At 38.2% G+C, this 19605-nt stretch overlaps 1 protein-coding gene and 1 pseudogene across 1 annotated transcript in view; both read left to right on the top strand.

Annotated features, from left to right (window-relative positions):
• NELL2 (neural EGFL like 2) overlaps nucleotides 1-19605 on the top strand; it is a 166902-nt gene that overhangs the window by 62770 nt on the left and 84527 nt on the right. The gene's annotated exons all lie outside the window — the stretch shown is intronic.
• LOC110199007 (ADP-ribosylation factor 1 pseudogene) lies at nucleotides 13264-13876 on the top strand (annotated as a pseudogene).

The following is a 19605-nucleotide window of genomic DNA, read 5'->3' on the forward strand; positions in this document are numbered from 1 at the left end:
TAAACAATGAAATTATGGGTGAAATCAAAATCAGCCATTAAATTTTGATTTTCACTAAGCTAATATAAAGATTTCACTAAGCTAATACATACTTCTCTTAGATACTTAGGTCAATGGTAAGGTAGTAATTTTTAAAAAAATCGACATTTAAAAATTACCCATTTCATGCAAATCAGCCCCTATATTAATACTGATGTTAAGATTTAGGTTGAATTTCTCACAAATTCAATTAATCATGTTTTTTTTTAAACTTTGTAAAGCAAAATATTTAAATATTTCTTCAAACTAAAGTTCTTTTTCACTAGTTCAAAATTTTAATACATTTCACATTAATTTTCATTCCTTTCCAAAATTTTTACTAGTTTAAAGTAACTTAAGTAAATTTTGTGGTTGAAGTTAGATATTATCTTAAATAACGGCACTTGCCTTAGAACCAGGAAGATACTTGTTTTTCTGAATTCAAATCCAGCCTCAGACACTTAACTAGTCGTGTGACCCTGGGAAAGTCACTTAACCCTGTTTGTCTCAGTTTCTCATCTGTAAAATGAGCTGTAGAAGGAAATGGCAAACCACTTCAGTATCTTTGCCAAGAAAACCTCAGAATGGGGTCACAAACAGTTGGACACAACTGAAATGACTCAAAAACAACATATAAATAACTGCCCAAATATTAGTCCTTTGCTTTGGAATTCCAATGATCTGTGTTAGTTTTCCTAACTATATATTCTCTATATAACAGAAAATTATAGATTGGGTAACAGATCAATGGTTTCTTAGGATGTTTTGTAAGGTATGCATGAGATATTAATTGTAGAAAGAAAATTGATACATGTGTCATATGAAAAACAAAAGACTGGAAGACTTGGAATTGTAGTAGTGACCTTTTATAATCAGCAAGATAAAGTGAAGTTTTAAGATCATAGATGAACGCACTGCTGTTCCCTTAGGTGGTAAATGGAGGTTCCATAAGATAAGCAAGGGAGAATTATTAAGTAGAATTTTAGCTTATTCAAGCTCACAGGCTTATGCATTTGTGTGTGTATGGTATGTTTTGATACTTTCTCTCTTAAAATAAGTTTTTATTGATGTCTTTTTTTTACACCATAGTTTTTCCAGCAACTCTCCTCCTCCTTCTCCTAGAGAGCCATGCCACATAACAAATAGTATTTTAAGCTCCCCCCTCAAAAAAAAAAGAAAAAGAAAAGAAGAAAAAAATCAACCTAACTAATCAATTCATCAAAACAAAAGTCTGAAAATGTGCAAAGTGCCATGTTTTTGGATCACCCACCTCTGCAAAAGAGTGAGTTGGGAGTGTCTCCTAAAATCTTTTCTTTCAAGCTAAGCTTGTTCTTTATGAGTTTTGCATAATTTACTTTTGACTTTTTTTTGGTAGTTGTTCTTCCCATTTACATTGCTATATTAAAGTAGTTTTTTTTTAGTTGATTGTCTAGGATTCTCTAAGTATACCATCATGTCATCTGTAAAGAGCAATGTTTTGTTTCCTTATTCTAATTCCTTCCTATTCTAATTCTTTCCATTTCTTTTTCTTCTCTTATTGTTATAGCTGACATTTCTAGTACAATATTGAATAATAGTAGTGATAATGGGCATCCTTTCTTCATCCCAATCTTATTGAGAACTTTGCCTGTTCCCTGCTTGTGAGGTAAAACCTCAGGGCTCTTTTGATTTGCTTTTCTCTTATTATCAGTGAGTTGTAGCATTCTTTCATGTGGTTGATATTTTGTTTACATATATTTGTAGGGATATGATTTTTTCCCTGGGATTGTTTTAACTGCATCCCAGAAATTTTGGTATGTTTCCTCATACTCAGTCTTTCTTTAGTCTCTGTATTCTTTATGGAATTAAAACTTCTAAGGTACATTTTGGTATCTAATTTTGGATTTCTTATTCCAAAAGCTTCTTATTCTATTGCCTTGTAATATTGCCTTGCCCCATGCTACCCTCCTTTTTTGTTTTTGAAAAAGCACTTCCTGCAGGTGATATAAAGGATATTGCTTCATAGTGGAAATTTTCCTAAGTCCCTGATTGTGCAGGGGACAGAACCATTATTTACTTTCTACATATTCTTGGTCATTTCCTGCCCCTCCATTTGCCTTGAAATCTCCTCTCTGGTCCATGCTCTTCCACGCTTTTTGTTGTCAGTTGCCTCCAGGAACTCAGATATTCCTTCTCCTGAGGACAGGTCTTTCCTATGAAAGAAGGGAGAAATTCTATAAAGGGTACCTCTATAATTGGGGACCTTACAAGGGGTATGATCTGCAGGGATTTGGTGTTTAAAAAGCTCACATTTTCCTTGAGGCTGGATGTCAAAGCAGCTCAGTCTTCTCTCATGTGGAGCAGAGGAAATTCATAGTTCACTAGCCTCAGTCTCTGTCCCAAGTGACTTCTGAGGGGACATAACTAACTCCAGCTGGATCTTGGAATTTTTTCCTCCGAATTAGTGGAGTGCCACACAATCTCTCTTTCTCCATCTCTCTCTCTTTCTCTCTTTCTCTCTCTCTCTCTGCCTCTCTCTCTCTCTCTCACACACACACATACTTGTACATGTTCTATACACATTTCCTCTCTCCATTCTCTGGCCAAGCTATTATTGGACATATCACTGCCACAGTGCTATCACTGACAAAAGAATTTTAAATGTCCTTGCTGGACCTTTCTCTAACCTGTGAATGGCCAGAACCAAACAAAGCAGGCCAGAAGCCAGTGAGTCAGGAATGAAAAAGTGGCTTAATTAATTTCAAAGTGAGGAAAGCAGGTTTGCAAACAAAAGTGCATCTGAGAAGGGCTTGACATGGTGGGGCAGGGGTAGGGCTTATAGGCCTGAAAACCACAAAAAGACAGAACCCAACACAGTCATCCTTAGATCTTGAGTAAACAGTTCCTATGGCAGGCCCATATACGCAGGCATTTTGGGGACAATACAGGTGTTCTCGAGTCCTGTGGGAACAATCTCTAAGTCATTAGAACCATTACATAAGGTTCACTTAGCTTGGTGATTGTTGAGCAGCATACAGAATCAGAGTTAGCATGGTGAGAACAGGAGTGCAACATCTGGTTCGGTTCACTTAGAGGTTACACAAGCATAGGAATAGCTAGAATATCAGGAGGTTTGATTTGTCACTTTCTGCTGCAACATGTCAGTTGCTTCTGGCTCTCAGGTCCCTGGGAAATTATTGATTAATGTGAAAATCATAAATCTCTCAGAGAACACCTGGTGCTGGTCAAAGCAATACATTTTGCCAGATGGTGAGATCATTCAGAGGGTGAGTGCAAAGGACTGTTGTTATGTCAAGCTCAGGGCACAGCCTGCTTGCTTGGCCTTAGCTCTGGAAAACAGAATGTGTTCAAATATCTTGACATCACAGGCCAAACAAATTTCTGCCAGAAGTATCTTTTTAACACTAGGAGGAAGGTAAAGGATGTGGAGTTGAGTTCTATGACAACCAGCATGGGATGACTTATGTAATCCTGCTCCTGGTAGTGTTGTGGGTAGCAGGGGAATGGGTGCTAAATAAGCCCAGTTTAGGATCTAGAAATTAGCCTTCTCTGCTGTTGCTTCATCAAAATTTTGCTGTATTTGGGTTCTTGGTGTCATAGACCACAGAAAAAATAGAAATTGATTCTTTTCTGGTCACATAATTCCTATTTTGGAGCAGTGTAAGAGGTCATTAAGATTGGGAAAAAATGTCTAGTCTTCCATCTTTCTGGTCTCACAATCCTTAAAATGATACAACATTTCAAAATTTATTTGAAAAAAATATTTGGGGGAGTTGGATATTTGCATTGTGTAACTGAGCAAACTATTTCTGAGTCACATAACCAAAAAAGATCATGGAATCATGAACTTTATCCAGTCCCTACTCTCTTTCACAAAAACACACAAACAAAACAAAACAAAAGAGAACGTAAGAAGTCCAACAAAGTAACAGCCTTAACTCACACTGGACAACTCTAATCCTTTGGGTATTCACTCATGACTGCTCTTCTAAGAGCTTCTGTATTCTGAAATGATGCAGAAAATGAGCAAAAGCCTTATGTTTTGCAACATAAAGATATATTCCCCACTTAGTGCAGAGAATCTGCAACAAGTAGAAGACATTTCAACATGAAGATGGAAGGGAGAGTAGGGGAGAGATTGTACTGACTTTTGCCTGGAATGGACCTTAGATTTGCAAACCTCAGGGCTGAAGTGACTCCACCTATTATATTTATACTTCCTTACCCAAATCATATAAAAGTTTAACAGATTCTGATTCAGGTCAGCCAGAGAAGGAATGCTTAGAATTAGCTCAAGGGGCCACCATTCATGGCTCAGGCAGGCCTGAAAAAAAAGTGACTGAAATTTATCTGGACCTAACCCTATTCCTGCAGAAGCTCCTTGGAGGCAGAGACCAAAGCAAAGGAAAAGGAAATTCCTCAATTTGGGAAAAGGCTAAGGCAGCCTTACATTCTAGCCTAGTTTATTGAGCATATGCAACTTACAACACAAGGGGAGGCATATGAAAGTGAGTGACAGTGTAATAGAAGGATAAAATTTTCTACCCTTAAAAAGGATAAAACCACTAAATATTTTGAGAGGAAGAAAATTCAATTAAAACCAAAGCATAAACAGATAAATCAACAGAGAGAGTGCTAAAAGTAAAGAAGTCTGCACACTGAAACATCAAAGATTACGATATTTTTATAAATAAATATTAGAAGACAAAGGAAATTGAATTCATGCCTGATAAAACAATGAAATCCTAAGAGATCAAGAAAATCCAACAAGATGTGTTAGAATGATTCAGAAGGGAAAAGGAAGTTGTGCATATTAGATTTGCAGTTTTATGTGCAATCATCTTTTTTATTGTAATATGTTTTGGAAATGCTTGTTGTATTCTGTAAATTTAAAATAAAATTTAATAATTGTTTTTAAAAAAGAAAACTTAGAAAGGAAACAAATGTGTGAACTTATGGCCTGCACAGTAGAAGTAACTGGCAGAATAAAAATACTTGAATCTACAATAGCAAGTCACTCCAAAAACATTAAAGAAAAAGTATATTTGAATAGAAATATATTAAAAAGAAGGACAATCTGGAAAATGAGAAGTAAAAGACAATAATCCTCAAAGACTACATAATCACTATACAATCAGAAGTCATTAATCTTAAAGAGAAGTGTGTAAAGAAAAATTAAGTGTTACTGATCTCTCAGAATAATATGACAGATTGAAAAACCTAAATACTATCAGGTATGTAAAATAATACAAGAAGAGTTCCAACAACTTCTGAACTAAGAAAACAAAACATCAATCAAAAGAATCTACAGATCACTTCTGAGAGAGAAGTGAAAGCCTATGCTACTCACTTAAGACACATAGACAAGACACAATAAATTCTGTAAGAAACCAGGAGAAAGACCTTCAAATACAAATGTTAGCAAATTCACATAAACCAAGATTATTCTATATCTGCTAGAAACCAAAGAAGGGAATAGAATAACATTCCACAAAGCAAAAAAGCTCAAGATGCAACCCAGAACAATTTACTCTGCAAACCTGAGACTATTATGAACAAGGAAAAATAGATGAGTGTTTAATCAGAAAAAAAAAAGCATTTAAGCATTTCTACATGGTGAAAAAAGATGAGCAGATTTAAAAAAAATTATAAACACTCCAAACTAAAGAAACACAATAAAGGTTAAATAAATAAAACATCCAAGAAAATAACCATAATGGAAAGACTGGCTTATGCATTTCTTGATACTATCTGATACTACTACTCATTGGAGTATTCTTCAATGGCTTAAAAATTAAAAATAAAAGAAAGACATTTAAAAGACCTTTTTTAAAAGTACAAAATGGGAGAGGATTCTTGGAAGAAGGCCAAGTAAAGCAGTTTTCCTCCTAAGATAACTTGAGAAGACCTCCAGGAGCTGAGATTCAACCTAAGTGAAGTGCAAACACCTCCAGGCCAACTCTGCTGAATCAACAAACAAGTCAGCTAGATTCGGAGGCAGCCTCAGCCTCAGGAACTTTTACCTCATAGACTGTATTGGGGTTCAATGGCTGAGTAGGAGAAGATTAAAAGACCTTCCTCTGTCAAGGTATGCCAAGCACAGTTTATAGGGAGAAGGAGCTAGCATATGCCTAGTGAGTTCAGTAGCAGAGGGGCAGGGACCCTGCTGGCTATGGGCACTTGCAGGAGAGCAGAATCCCTGCTTTCATTTCTAGGGCAGAGAGGACAGCTGTAATTTGAAGCTACAGAGGACCACAGAGACAACAGCATTTGTAGGACAGCATGGGTCGGGGACCTAGGCATGGCTTGGGGTGGAGAGGAGTGCCCAAGGTTGGATCCCAACCAAGAGCTCAGCAAATAACAGAAAGAAGAACCTGAGGCTTGGGACATCATTCCCCACACCTTGGGACTAGAACTTCATTATAGTAATAGTGCTAAAAGCAAAATAGAAAAAAAAATAAAAATGAGTAAGTGAAGGAGAAAGAACCTAACCATAGATAGGTACTGTGGGAATAGAAAAGATATGGGTTCATACTCAGAGGAAGATAGTGGAGCAAAAAAAGCCACCCCTTTTTCAATGAGAAATGTCAAATGGTCCCAAGCACAAAAAAAGTTCTTGGAAGAACTCAAAAAGAACTTTAAAAATCAAATAAGAGAGATTGAGGAAAAATTAGGGAAAAAAGAGCAATCTAAGAAAATTATGAAAAGAAAGTCAACCAAATGGAAATAAAGAATCAAAAACTTAAGGAAGAAAATAATTCCTTGAGAACTAGAATTGGTGAAGGGGAAGCTAATGATGTTATAACATACCAAGAAATAATAAAAAAAATCAAAAGAATGAAAAAATATAAAAGAATGTGAAATATCTCATCAGAAAAACAACTGATCTAAAGAACAGATTGAGGAGAGACAATATAAGAATAATAGGACTACCTGAAAGTTATGACCAAAAAAAAGAATCTTGATACAATATTATAAGAAATAATTGAGGAAAATTATCTGAAGTTCTAGAACAAATAGAAATAGTAGAAACAAATAGGCAAAGTAGAAATAGAAAAAAGTCCACTAATCACCACCTAAAAAGAGATCCCAGGAGGAAAACTTACAGCAATATCATAGCCAAGTTCCAAAGCTGCCAGTTTAAGGAGAAAATATTGCAAACAACAAGAAAAAAAACAATTTAAATATCATGGAGCTACAAGAAGGATTACACAAGACCTAGCAGCTGCTATGTTGAGGAACCATAGGTCTTGGAATACTATATTACATAGAGGAAAAGAGCTAGGGTTATGACCAAAGGTAACTAACCCAGCAAAGTTAAGTATAATCCTGAATGGGAAAAAATGGATATTTAATAAACTAAAAGACTTTCGGGTATTTGTGACAAAAGCAGCAGAACTTTATGGAAAATTTGATATACGCAGAAGAAATATAAGGTAAACATTAAAGACCAGTTATAAGGGACTCAAAAAGGTCAAATTGTTTACTTCTTGTATGTGAAAATGTTATTAGTACTCTTATGACTATCATCATTATTTTGGTAGTTTGAAGGAAAAGCTTGGGCTGAACTATGTATGTATAACCCGGAGGAAGATGGGTTGGGGGAGTGCCAATGTATTACAAAATTATTGGTAGGGACAAAGTATTGACTTAAAATAAATATAGAAAAGATGGATGCCAAAGGTCAGCCTATGAAGGCTACTAGCCTTATCACCTTCATTGCTAGCATGGGAGACTACATACCCCATGAGTGAAGAGGGTAGAGGAGAAGGTAGATGAAGAAGAGAGGAGGAGGGCACTGCTGCTTGGGGAGTATGAGCAGCACTTAAAGCAATGGAGCAGGAAACTTCATAGGAATTACTTTTTAAATGGGAAAAGAGCAATATTTCTGAACATATTTACTGAACGGTGTACAAAGTCCTATCTACCAACAGCATGATTGAATTCAAATGTTAAAATGAGGATATTAAACTTGTAACCAAAAATAGGTTGAAACTGACAGGAATTTTTGTCACATTTCCATTACCAAATTTTACTTACTCCTCATTCACTTGAGAGTGAAGACAGAACTCTCTCTTCTGAGTACTCAAAAGAATTTCAGAGAAAATTTAGTGAGAATGATTAGAAACACCAACCTTGTTGTTGGATATGATTAAAACCTGAAGTTTAACTCTCTCAGCTTTTCCTTTGCTGGTGTAAGACTATTCAGGATCTGACTGGACTACAGGAACACAAGCATTCACTTAGCTGAACAAAGAATTCTTTTGGGCTGTTAATTTATGCATGCATTTATGAATGCAATGTGATCCAATGTAGTCATAGGCCACATAAATGTTCTGGATGTGACACAGGATTAATCTGTACAGTGTATATATAGAAATATATATAAGGAACACAAGATTGAATCCTTCAAAAAAGTCAAAAGAGCTATTTGCCAATGGATAGATATTTGATCAAAGGACACAAATGGTAAGTCCTTAAAAGAATGCATCAAAACTATTGTGTGGGACAGCAACCCCAACCCAAATTAAACTCAGAGACTTCTCGAGGTGGAAAGCAAAGGTTACCTTTATTACAATCTCAGGAGATAGCTGTCTGCTCCTTTCATACATGTGGAGAGAGAGAGAGAGAGAGACTGCATAACACGGGCCGCCTTATAAAAGCAAATCTCCACCCACCACATAAACAAGTCTCCACCCACCACTATCCCTTACCCCCTTAACTGGGGGTGGGCTTACATTCTAACTGGAAGGTGGGGCTTACATTCTAAGCTGAAAGTTTCTTCCTATCCCCTTAACCGGGAGGTGGGGCTTACATTCCAGGTGCAAAATTCAAAGACAAGGAAAGAGGCCTGAAGCCAAGGACAAAAAGCTCAGGTTGGAGGTGGGGCAGGGCTTATTCTTTCTGTTAAGTGCTTAAAAACAGGGTCTGAGAGGGGGAGGATTTTGAAAGTAGTAATCAAGAATTATTTGACCCTTTGAGGAGCCTTCACTTCTGAGAGTTCATTTCTCACACTACCTTCTGAACTCATTACCTTAATTACACTGAGAAGTCTTCACTGGGCCAACCCATTCACTATCAATAGCCATAAAAAAATGCTCTAAATCTCAACAATTAGAGAAATGAAATCTGCCCATCAGCTTGGCAAAGATATCCAAAACAGGAAATGACAAATATTGGAGGGACTATGGAAAAACAGAGATATTAATGGATTTTGGGTGGATTTTTTTCTAGCTATTCTGGAAAATAATATGGAACTATGCCTCCAAAATCACAAAACTGTGCATACCCTTTGACACAACAGTGCATAGATATCAAATAAGGAGGAAAATGACCTCATATCTATGCCCCCAAAGCATTCATACCAACTCTTTTCTATTGTGGCAAAGAACTTCAAACTAAGAGAAAGTGCCTATCAATTTTGGAATAACTGAACAAATTATGGTTCACAAATGTAATAGAATATAGTTGAACTTCTGGATGTGGTTTGTACTTTGCTCTCTAAGAGGACCGTGACATCAAGGAGATGATGACATGACTTGCAATTGACTTTAATTTGAGTAAGGGAGGGCTAGGTAAAGTCACCAGCTTCACTTTCTCTTCCAGAGCCATTTGGATCCAGTTGGCTAGGTATCAATCAGGACAACTGGAGATGGCCCATGATGCAATGGGAGACCTTGTCCTTTTTAAACTAAGGTCTTTCCAGGTTCTCACTTCGAGTGAGGCAATGCCCATTCAGTGAATAGGCCTGTTTAAGAAATGAGTCAAGGGAAGGCCCCTTTAATTAAAAAAAAAAACAAACTGGGAGGGGAAGACCTCAGAGTTGCTGGCCAAAAGAGGAAACAATTACTATTTACCTTCCCTCAGAGCCTGGAGGGCCCAGAAAATAACGATTAAGTGGTGCTTAGGCAGGGACCTGTTGTCCAATCCGTGAGATCCAGAATGAATTGGGTTTAAGGCTTGGTCTTTGAGAAGGAAATCTAGCCAGGAAACCCCAAGTTAATTAGGTAGCTTTTGGCCATCAAAAATGTTCTGCTTTGGGCAGAACTCTCTCAGGTAAAAGGAGAGGAGAGGAGAGGAGAGGAGAGGAGAGGAGAGGAGAGGAGAGGAGAGGAGAGGAGAGGAGAGGAGAGGAGGAGAGGAGAGGAGAGGAGAGAAGAGGAGAGGACAGGACGAGCTGAGTTGCCCAACTGGAACTGCGCAGCTCTGAAGATTTTAAGGAGGCAGTGGTTAGAAATAAATTAGATATTTGAGAAGGAATAGGGCAAAAAAAGAGAGAGAAAAAAGGATAAACAGTGAGGAAAAATAAGATCAAGGGAAATACACAACTAGTAATTATAGAGATGGAAAAATGGAGGCATCCTTGAACTCCTAGGGGGATAACCTCCTCTTACCATATAATCCAGAAATTTCAGTCAACTTTTGTTTTAGCAGTGGACTCCCTGCCTTTTTAGTCTGAGCTGGAATAGAAACAGTACTAGGCACTTTGCTACATGAGAGGAACCTAATGGCATTCAAACCCTCTTCAGTTGGAAATTCAGCTACAGAGGGGTTGACTTCTACCTGAGATATACAGTCAGTGGCTTCAGCATTGATTGATGATGGTGTGTTAAGAACACTATGGAAGTGTTCAGCTCATCTCTCCAGGATCATGTCCTTAACAGTAATCAATGCGGCTCCATCAACACTAAGTAGTTGAGATGCATCATAGGTCTTTGGCCCATAAATAGCATTCAGGGCATCGTAAAAGCACTTTTGTTTGTTACAACTCTTGCCTCACTTAAATGCCATTTATGTTTGAATCAAAAGACATCCCCCATACCATTTTACCTTTTTTATACCTACCTCAAAGTCCTGTGACAACAGGCAAGTGACAAAGTGGCAGCTGTGGATACACTGGGAGCTATAGTCACAAAAGTCACAGGCAGCCCAGGCCATAAGGTCACCTTCTCACTGGAAGCAGCAGTGGGACTCAGTAGCCCCCGGATGTCAGAGCAGCCTTTTTTTAGCTTTCTTTTCCCCCCCCCACTTAATAGTACTTTTCCCCAATTACATGTAAAGATAGTTTTCAATATTCACTTTTATAAGATTTTGAGTTCCAAATTTTTTCTCCCTCCCTCCCCAAGACAGCAAGCAATCTGATATAGGCTATACATGTACAATCATATTAAACATATTTCCACATTAGTCATGTTGTGAAAGAAGAATCAGAACAAAAGGGAAAACCACGAGACAGAAAAATAACGAAAAAGAAAATATTATGCTTTGATCTGCATTCAGACTTCATAGTTCTTTCTCTGGATGTGGACAGCATTTTTTTTTAGGCAATTGGGGTTAAGTGACTTGCCCAGGGTCATACAGCTAGTGAGTGTCAGGTGTTTGGTCTGAGGCCGGAATTAAACTCAGGTCCTCCTGACTTCAGGGCCAGTGCTCTATCCACTGCATCACCTAGCTGCCCCCTGTGGACAGCATTTTCCATCATGAGTCTTTCGGAATTGTCTTAGATCATTGTATTGCTGGGAAGAGCTAAGTTTATCAAAACTGTCACTGAACAATGTTGCTGTTACTGTGTATAGTGTATAGTTGTGTATAGTAGAGTAAATAGTTGATGAAAGTGCTGTCTTCAGAGAAACCTGATAAGATTTGTTTGAAATAAAGCAGAGTGAAGAAAGAATCATAAGGACAGTTTATACTGTGAGAACAACATTGTAAAGATAAACATTTCTTATAAGCTTAAGATCTCTGATATTCAATGACCAGTCATAATTTCATTCAACCAGTGATGAAGAATGTACTCACCTTCTCACAGAGAGGCAATGGTTCAAGATGCAGAATGAGATACGTATTTTTGGAAGTGACCAATGAAAGAATTTTTTTTGATTCATTATGTATATTTGTTACAGTTTTTTGTTCTAAGGGAGAGGGATGGAGGAAGGACTCAGGGAAGTCTAGGAGATGTAGGAAAAATAGATATCAATGAAGTTATTTTTTATATAGTGGGCAAACAATAAGGAAAACTGCATTAATTAATAGCTAATGAAATGTGTATTTCTTTTCTAAAAAGTACAGAATTGTGGGATCAGCAAAAATCAGTGGAAAATCTGTTTACTTTTCTGGCACTCAGTTGACCAGCACAGGTGATGCACCTGAGTATTTAATCTTTGACTTTTTAAAAATTCTTAATAATTTTACTTTAACTAGAAGAAAATCAAGGCTTAAAGAAGGTAACTGATATGGCCAAAGTTACTTAGTGAATGAAGTCAAGACAAAAAGCATTTACTAAGTGCCTACTCTTTGACAGACATAGTGTTAAGCACTGATCTTCACAGTTGGATACCTTCATTCTTGTTTAGACTTTCAATTCTCTCATAATATGGCTATCTCATATCTATTTAACATACCTGTTGGGGATCTTCCCAATTTTCAGTTTGGGTGCACAAACTATACCTTCCCTTTTGCCTTGTGAGTCCCCAGAGAGTAACTAATGTCCTGAGTTATAGAGGTATCCTGTGGAAGACTATCTTTAAAACTACAGATTATTACCTTCATTGTGTACTTCCTATTAATAATCAATTAGTAGATAGAATTATTTCTTAGCAGAAGTATTTGTCTAAATAATATAGCAAGAACAATAGGTACAAAATATTCCTTCCATAAACCCAGACTGCAGTTGCCCACAAATTCATACATCTATGTGAAAAGTGGGCTTAAACTTCAATGATTCAAAGTTCAATAATAGCGAGACACATATATTCATGACAAAGGCATTTCATAACTCCTGGTACTGCCAAGAGTAGAGATCCTTTCTTACTTCGTAAAGTACTCATACATTCTCCACCACCACCACCCTGCCCCTTTGGTTTATGTATCTCTGCTAGGTGAGTTGGTCAGCTGATAGCTCTCTATAGTCCAATTCCACTCTCTGCCTTTAATATTTCTTCCTCCCTTGAATAACCACCTTCTGTATACGTGTCATTCAGTCAACGTTCCGGGCATTATGCTAAGTGCCGAGGATAAAAATAGGCAAACGAGATAGTTCCTGCCTTCAAAGTACTCACAGTCTAATGAGGGAGACAACATGCAAACAGCTATGTACAAACAAGCTATATATGAGAAATAACTGGAGATAATGAACAGAGGGAAGGTACTAGAGTTAGGTGGAGGGTGATTAAGAAAGGCTTCCTGGCCTAGAGAGCCAATAAAGAGAAGGAGAAGCAAAGGCTCATGGGTGAGGAGACGGGAAGCCCAAGGCTCAGGAGAGGGGAGGTTTCTTTTGCCAACGTTCAACACATCACATTTGGACCATGGGGAATATATTTGCTAACCTCTTCAAGGGGCTCTTCGGCAAAAAAGAAATGCAGATTCTAATGGTTGGTCTGGAGGCTGCAGGAAAGACAACTATTTTATACAAACTAAAGCTGGGTGAAATAGTAACAACTATTCCCACTGCAGGTTTCAACATAGAAACTGTAGAATATAAAAACATTAGCTTCACAGTGTGGGATGTAGGTGGCCAGTACAAGATCTGACCCCTGTGGTGCCATTACTTCCAGAACACACAATGACTGATTTTTGTGGTTGACAGTAATGACAGAGAACGGGTAAATGAGGCCCGAGAAGAACTGATGAGAATGTTGGCAGAGACTGAGCTTAGAGATGTTGTCTTATTAGTGTTTGCTAACAAACAGGATCTTCCCAATGCCATGAATGCAGCTGAAATCACAGATAAACTTGGACTGCATTCTCTTCGTCACAGAAACTGGTACATCCAAGCCACCTGTGCCACTAGTGGGGATGGGCTCTATGAAGGCCTGGACTGGTTGTCCAATCAGCTCCGAAATGAGAAATGAATCCACAAAAGTTCTTCTTCCCCCTTTCCTTCTCTCCCTCTTATTTCCTCTTATTCGCCCTTTGCTTTATTCTCATGTGGCAAACTGTGCTACTTGGTGGTATTGAGTGCCAGAAGCTGTTTTTTCCTACCCCTTGTTACAGTATGTATTGCACCATGCTGTAAATGTGGCAAATGCAGAACTGTAAATAGTTTTTGTTTCCAATGGGGCAGTTTCTGGCACTCCTATGCAATATTACTCAGCTTTTTTTAAAATTTTATTAATTTATTTTGATTTATTAACCATCACTTCCACATGCTTTTGAGCTTAAAATTTTCTCCCCCTTCCTCCCCACTATCTTCCCCAACATGGTGCACAATCTGATAAAGGCTATTACATTCCTATTAAATATATTTTCACATTAGTGAAGTTGCAAGTAAAAATTAAAACCAATAGGAGGAACCATCAGAAAGGGGAAACAAAACTCAACAGAAGGGGAAAAAATGATCCTTTTTCCCCCTGCTTATGCTTTTCTTTCTCCTTTCTCCTTTCCCCCATCACTAGTGTTTTGCTTTTGACCACGGCCTCCTTCAGTCCCTCCTTCCTTCTATTATCCCTTTCCCTTTTCTTCCCCTTTACCCTTACTGCTTCTTCCCTTCCTTTTATCCTCCCTCCCTTTTCTGTCCCCTTTTCCCTCTTACTGCCTATAGGGCAAGTTGGATTTCTATTCCCTTCTTGAGCCAAATCTGATGAGAGTAAGGTTCAAATAATGCTAACCCCCTTTCCCTCCTTTCCCTCTGCTGTAATAGGATTTTGTGTCTTTTCCTGTAGTGTAATTTACCCTTGTCTGCCTCCTCCTTTCTCAGTACATTTTCTAAGATCAGACTAATCCATTTACTTGGATCCATTTAACCCACTTGATTAGATTTTTTTTTTATCATTACATCAAAGTCAACTAATATCCACCCCCTGTATGTATACTCCTTTAACATGGTGTAATAACACTATAGTTCAAGAGTTGCAAGTATCATCTTCCCTTGTAGGGATGTAAACAGTCTGCCCTTATTAACAACATATTGTATCTTTCTGTCCCATTTATCTTTTTATGTCTTTCTTGAATCTTTTACTTGAAGATCAAATTTTTTGTTGAGCTCTGGTCTTCTTATCAGGAAGGTTTGGAAGTCCCCTATTTCATTAAATAGCCATCTCCTCCCTTGAAAAATTATGATCATTTTTGCTGGGTAGTTGATCTTTGGCTGCAATCCAAGCTCCTTTGCCTTACAGAATATCATGTTCCATGCCCTTTGGTCTTTTAATGTAGAAGCTGCAAGGTCCTGTGTAATCCTGACTGTGCTTCCATGATATTTAAATTGTTTCTTTCTGGCTGCTTGCAGCACGTTCTCTTTCATCTTGTAATTTTGGAATTTTACTATTATATTCCTTGCCATTTTCAATTTGGGATCTCTTTCAGGTGGTGAGCAGTGTATTCTTTCTATGGTTGTTTTACCTTCTGGTTCTAGGACTTCAGGGCAGTTTTCCTTTATGATTTCCCAAAAGATACTGTCCAGGCTCTTTTTTTCATCTTGATTTTCAGGTAGTCCAGTAATTTTTAAATTTTCTCTCCTGAATCAATTTTCCAGGTCAGTTGTTTTTCCAATGAGGTATTTTATGTTTTCAACTATTTTTTCATTTTTTGGTTTCTGTTTGACTGTTTCTTGCTCTCTCATAGAGTCATTAGTTTCCATTTGTCCAATTCTAGTTTTTAACAGATTGTTTTCTTCTGTTAGTTTTTGTACTTCCTTCTCCAGTTGGCCAATTGTATTCTTCAGTGTACTTGGTTTTCCAGTTTGCCAATTGTGTTTTTTAGGGACTTGTTTTCTTCAGTGTATTTTTTTTTCCAATTGGCCAATTGTATTTTTTAAGGACTCTTCTACCTCTCTCATTAGACTTTTAAAATCCTTCTTGAGCTCTTCTAAGAAGGCTTTTTGGGCTTCAGACCAGTTCATATTCCCTTTTGATGTTGCAGATGTGGGTTTGTTGACAATGTTGTCCTCTTCAGAATTTCTGTCTTGATCTTCACTCTTCTCATAATATGAATCTATGGTATGTTTCTTTTTACTCATGGTTTCTTTATTCCCTGGCCTTTAAAGAGATTGAGCTGTCCTGCTGGGGAATAGAGGGCACTGACCCAAGCTTCTTGTTTTGGGAGCCTAGGTCTTGGTCACTGGCTTTGTGTGCTGGGGCCATTTATGTTGGCAATTGGAGGCTGTAGGGTTCTGACAGCTTACCTAGTCTTGGGCTGGAATCAGCAAGGCTGGAACCTTCAGGCAATTCTAGGTTGCCTGCTTTTCCTTTCCTTTAGCTTTCTTCAGTTCCTTTTAGATGGGTGGTGCAGGGTGTTTATCTGCCTGGGGCCCTTTTGCAGTGCTGCCTCCCCCATTTCTGCTAATGCACTGGGAGATTCCTTTGTGGTAGAAAGCCGAGGCACCTGGTGATTTTCTGAGCTGGTTTCCGCTGGTTCCCCACACTCACTGGGGCACTCTGAGGTCCAGGTGTTGGTGTTTGCCTGCTCTACCACCTGGGCTTCAGGATCTCCTCCTGGTTGACAGTTGGAGGGTATAGGGTTCTGACAGCTTACCTAGTGTTGGGTTGGAATCAGTAAGGCTGGGACTTTAGGAAAACTCTAGGTTGCTTGCTTCAGCTCCTTTCAGGTGAGTATTGTAGGGTGCTTATCTGCCTGTGGCCCTTTGTACTGCTGCTTCCCTTATTTTTGCTGAGGCACTGGGAGATCTGTTTGCTGGGCTGCTGCACTGCTGCTCCCCATCTTTCTTGTAGATCAGCTCTTTCAGGGTTTTTTCGGGGGGGGTGATATTTTCTGGGTTTTCAGAGGTTGTTAGGGGAGGGTGAGAGAGACTACCTTTTTACTTCACCATCTTGGCTCCCGGAAGCAGAAGTTTCAGCTTTTTTTATTGTAAAAAAATCAACTCACTGTTTAGTACTGTGAAGGGATTTTAAGCACATTGACTCTTGGGTTGCTGGGGGTTAATGTGCAGCAGCAGAGTTGAATGCTACTCCTACTGGCTTGTGAGATCTGTGTTGAGATCCATTTTGGTGGTTGGTTTTTAATCTGAACTCAATGTATTTTTTTAAATAAAAAAAATAAAGAACAAGTAAAACACTTGAACTCACAGAACAAAGAAATATGCTTAGTTTAGGTTTTACAGTAACAACTTAAATACCAGACCATAGTAATTGTCTGCAGTTTCTCTTTTGAAACTTGAGAAATGATTATAAAAATCAAACAAGTGATCAATTTTGCGTGGTTAAAATAGAGATCCATGTAATGCTATGTCTTTGAATCTTTATGTATTTTATAGAGTTTGTGCTTGTATTTGTGCTCACATGGATACTTATTAGGAAAAAAGGCTTTGAGGTTGTGGTTCAGAGCAGGCTGCACATTGACAGCATTAGATATTCAGTCATAAACCATTTATAACTAGACTTTTCCCCCCTTACAGTTCAGGTCAGGCTGTGATTGGTTCTCCATCGCAGTTGAATAACTCTTAGGAAGGACACAATTATGGCTGGTTATAAACATTGAAAAGAGCTTTCTGACATATTTGGACAACAAAAAACCAGCCTTTTAATTTTGGTCAAGTGTGTGGTGCTTCTGTTCGAAACTTCTTCACAAGTAAGTACAGCCTACCTTAGCCCCAAAGGTTGGCTGGAGGTATTTGAAAAACACAGTCAAGAACACCAGGCATTTCTCTATGGTGTTTAGATTTGGAACAATCCCCCTATCTGTATATGTGTGAAATGTCCTTTACTACCCCTCATTACTACAAGGGTCAGATTCGCCATTTGAGAAAAAAAAGATCTTTACTTTTTTTTTTCTTTCGTATTTTGATAAGCACTGAAGAAGCTGGAGCTGTTAAACTTTGTCTCAGGAAAAACTCAGAACCAGTTTGCTTGGTGTTATGGAAACTCTTACTGCTTTCAATACACAATTACTAATCGACTGTTTTGTATACTTGTTTTCAGTTTTCATTTCAACAAACAAGCACTGTAATTAAAGCTATTAGAATAAAATCTTTAAACTATTAAAAAAAAAAGACTTCCTGTAGAAGGTAGGATTTTAGATGGAAATGTGAAGATCCAGCAAAGTAGACTGAAGAGAAAGTAGTATTCCAAAAATGAAGAAAGCATCAAGGAAAAGAGGTGACCAACAGTTTCAAAAGCAGCAGAGATATCAAGAAGGATGAGGATTGAGAAAAAGTCATTGGATTTGGCAATTACGAAGACATTAATAACTTTGAAGAGAGTAGTTATCATTGAATGATGAGGCCAGAAACCAAATTGCAAAAAGATAAAAATAGTGAGGGGAGAGGAAGTGGAGGCTCCTATTGTCAATGGCCTTCTTAATGAGACGTGGGATAACAGCAGGGATGGAAGGATCAAGTAAGGTTATTTTTTTAAGTATAGTGGAGACATGAGCACATTTGTAAGAATTTAGGAAACAATCAGTGGACAAGGAGAGATTGAAAACAAGTGTGAGAGTATGGGGTGGCAGAGGGGACAATTTGCTGGAGGAGATGGGATGGAATGAGATCATTTGTGCAGCTAAAGGGATTTGCCTAGGCAAAGGGAAGGGCTACCTCTTCATGTGAAATAGGAGAGTTTGATATAGTGGCAAAAGGTATTTGAGTGATGTGAAATGAGGAGGAAGGGAGAAGAGGGAGTACTTGGTAAGTAACCTTAATTTTTGTAGTAAAATATGAGTCAAGGTTCTCAGCTGAGAAAGAAATGAGAAGGGCCACTATGGGAAGTTTGAATTGGGATGAAAAAGTTGGGAGAGTAGGTTAATTAGGAGTGTATAAAAGGATTGCCTAGCAGCAGTAAGATCCCAGTTGAGTTTATGCAATATAAATTTGTAGTGGACCCAATCAGATTGTTTCATAATTTTCTACAGCTTCGTTCAGTAGTATGTGTAAAGGTAGCATATGGTGGGAGTGATCCAAGGATGAAGATTAGGAGCCACAATCAGTGATATGATAAGAGGGAGAGGGACTCAAGAGAAGAGGACTGAGTAAAGTTGAACTGCTTCATCAAGAGAGGAAAAGAGGACTGTGGCTAGTATAGAGGTGATGTCTTGGGAGAGAGCTGAGGGATTGAGTTCAGAGTGTTGACAAAGAGCAGTATTTGGTATTAGAAGGCAGAGAATGCCAATATGTTGTGATCGGATCAAGGAATTTCTGAGTTCGTGAACATGAAGGATGATCTGTGGGTGATAGCAAAATCTTACACATTCTTGTGTATGGCTAAGGTGAGGTGGAGGAGCAGGTCATTGGAAATTACTAAGTTAAGGAATTGAGAGGGTAGGACATTTGAGGGACTATCAATATATATGTTGAACTATGAGGGCAGGAGTTAGGGAAGAGATTGTAAGCCAGGCACTGAAGTCATTGAAAGAGAAAGAGAAGAGTCTTGGAGGTCTGTAGATAATAGCTAACAAGATTTTGATTGGGTGGTAAATCTGGATCATATGAACCTCAAAGGAGAGGAGGTTACTGAGTGATGGTGGTAGAGGGATAACCTGGAAGTAGCAATGGGGAGCAAGGAGTATTCTCACTCTGCCATCTCAGCCATTGACTCAAGTAAAATGAATGAATGTGCAGCCAGGAATTGAAAGTGTGGCCAGGTAGGCTGTATGATCGAGAGGGGTTCAGGTCTTAGTGGGAAGCAGGAGATGAAAAGAGAA

Source organism: Phascolarctos cinereus, unplaced genomic scaffold, assembly GCF_003287225.1.
Source record: "Phascolarctos cinereus isolate Bilbo 61053 unplaced genomic scaffold, phaCin_HiC Scaffold_1;HRSCAF=81, whole genome shotgun sequence".
Lineage (NCBI taxonomy): Eukaryota > Metazoa > Chordata > Mammalia > Diprotodontia > Phascolarctidae > Phascolarctos > Phascolarctos cinereus.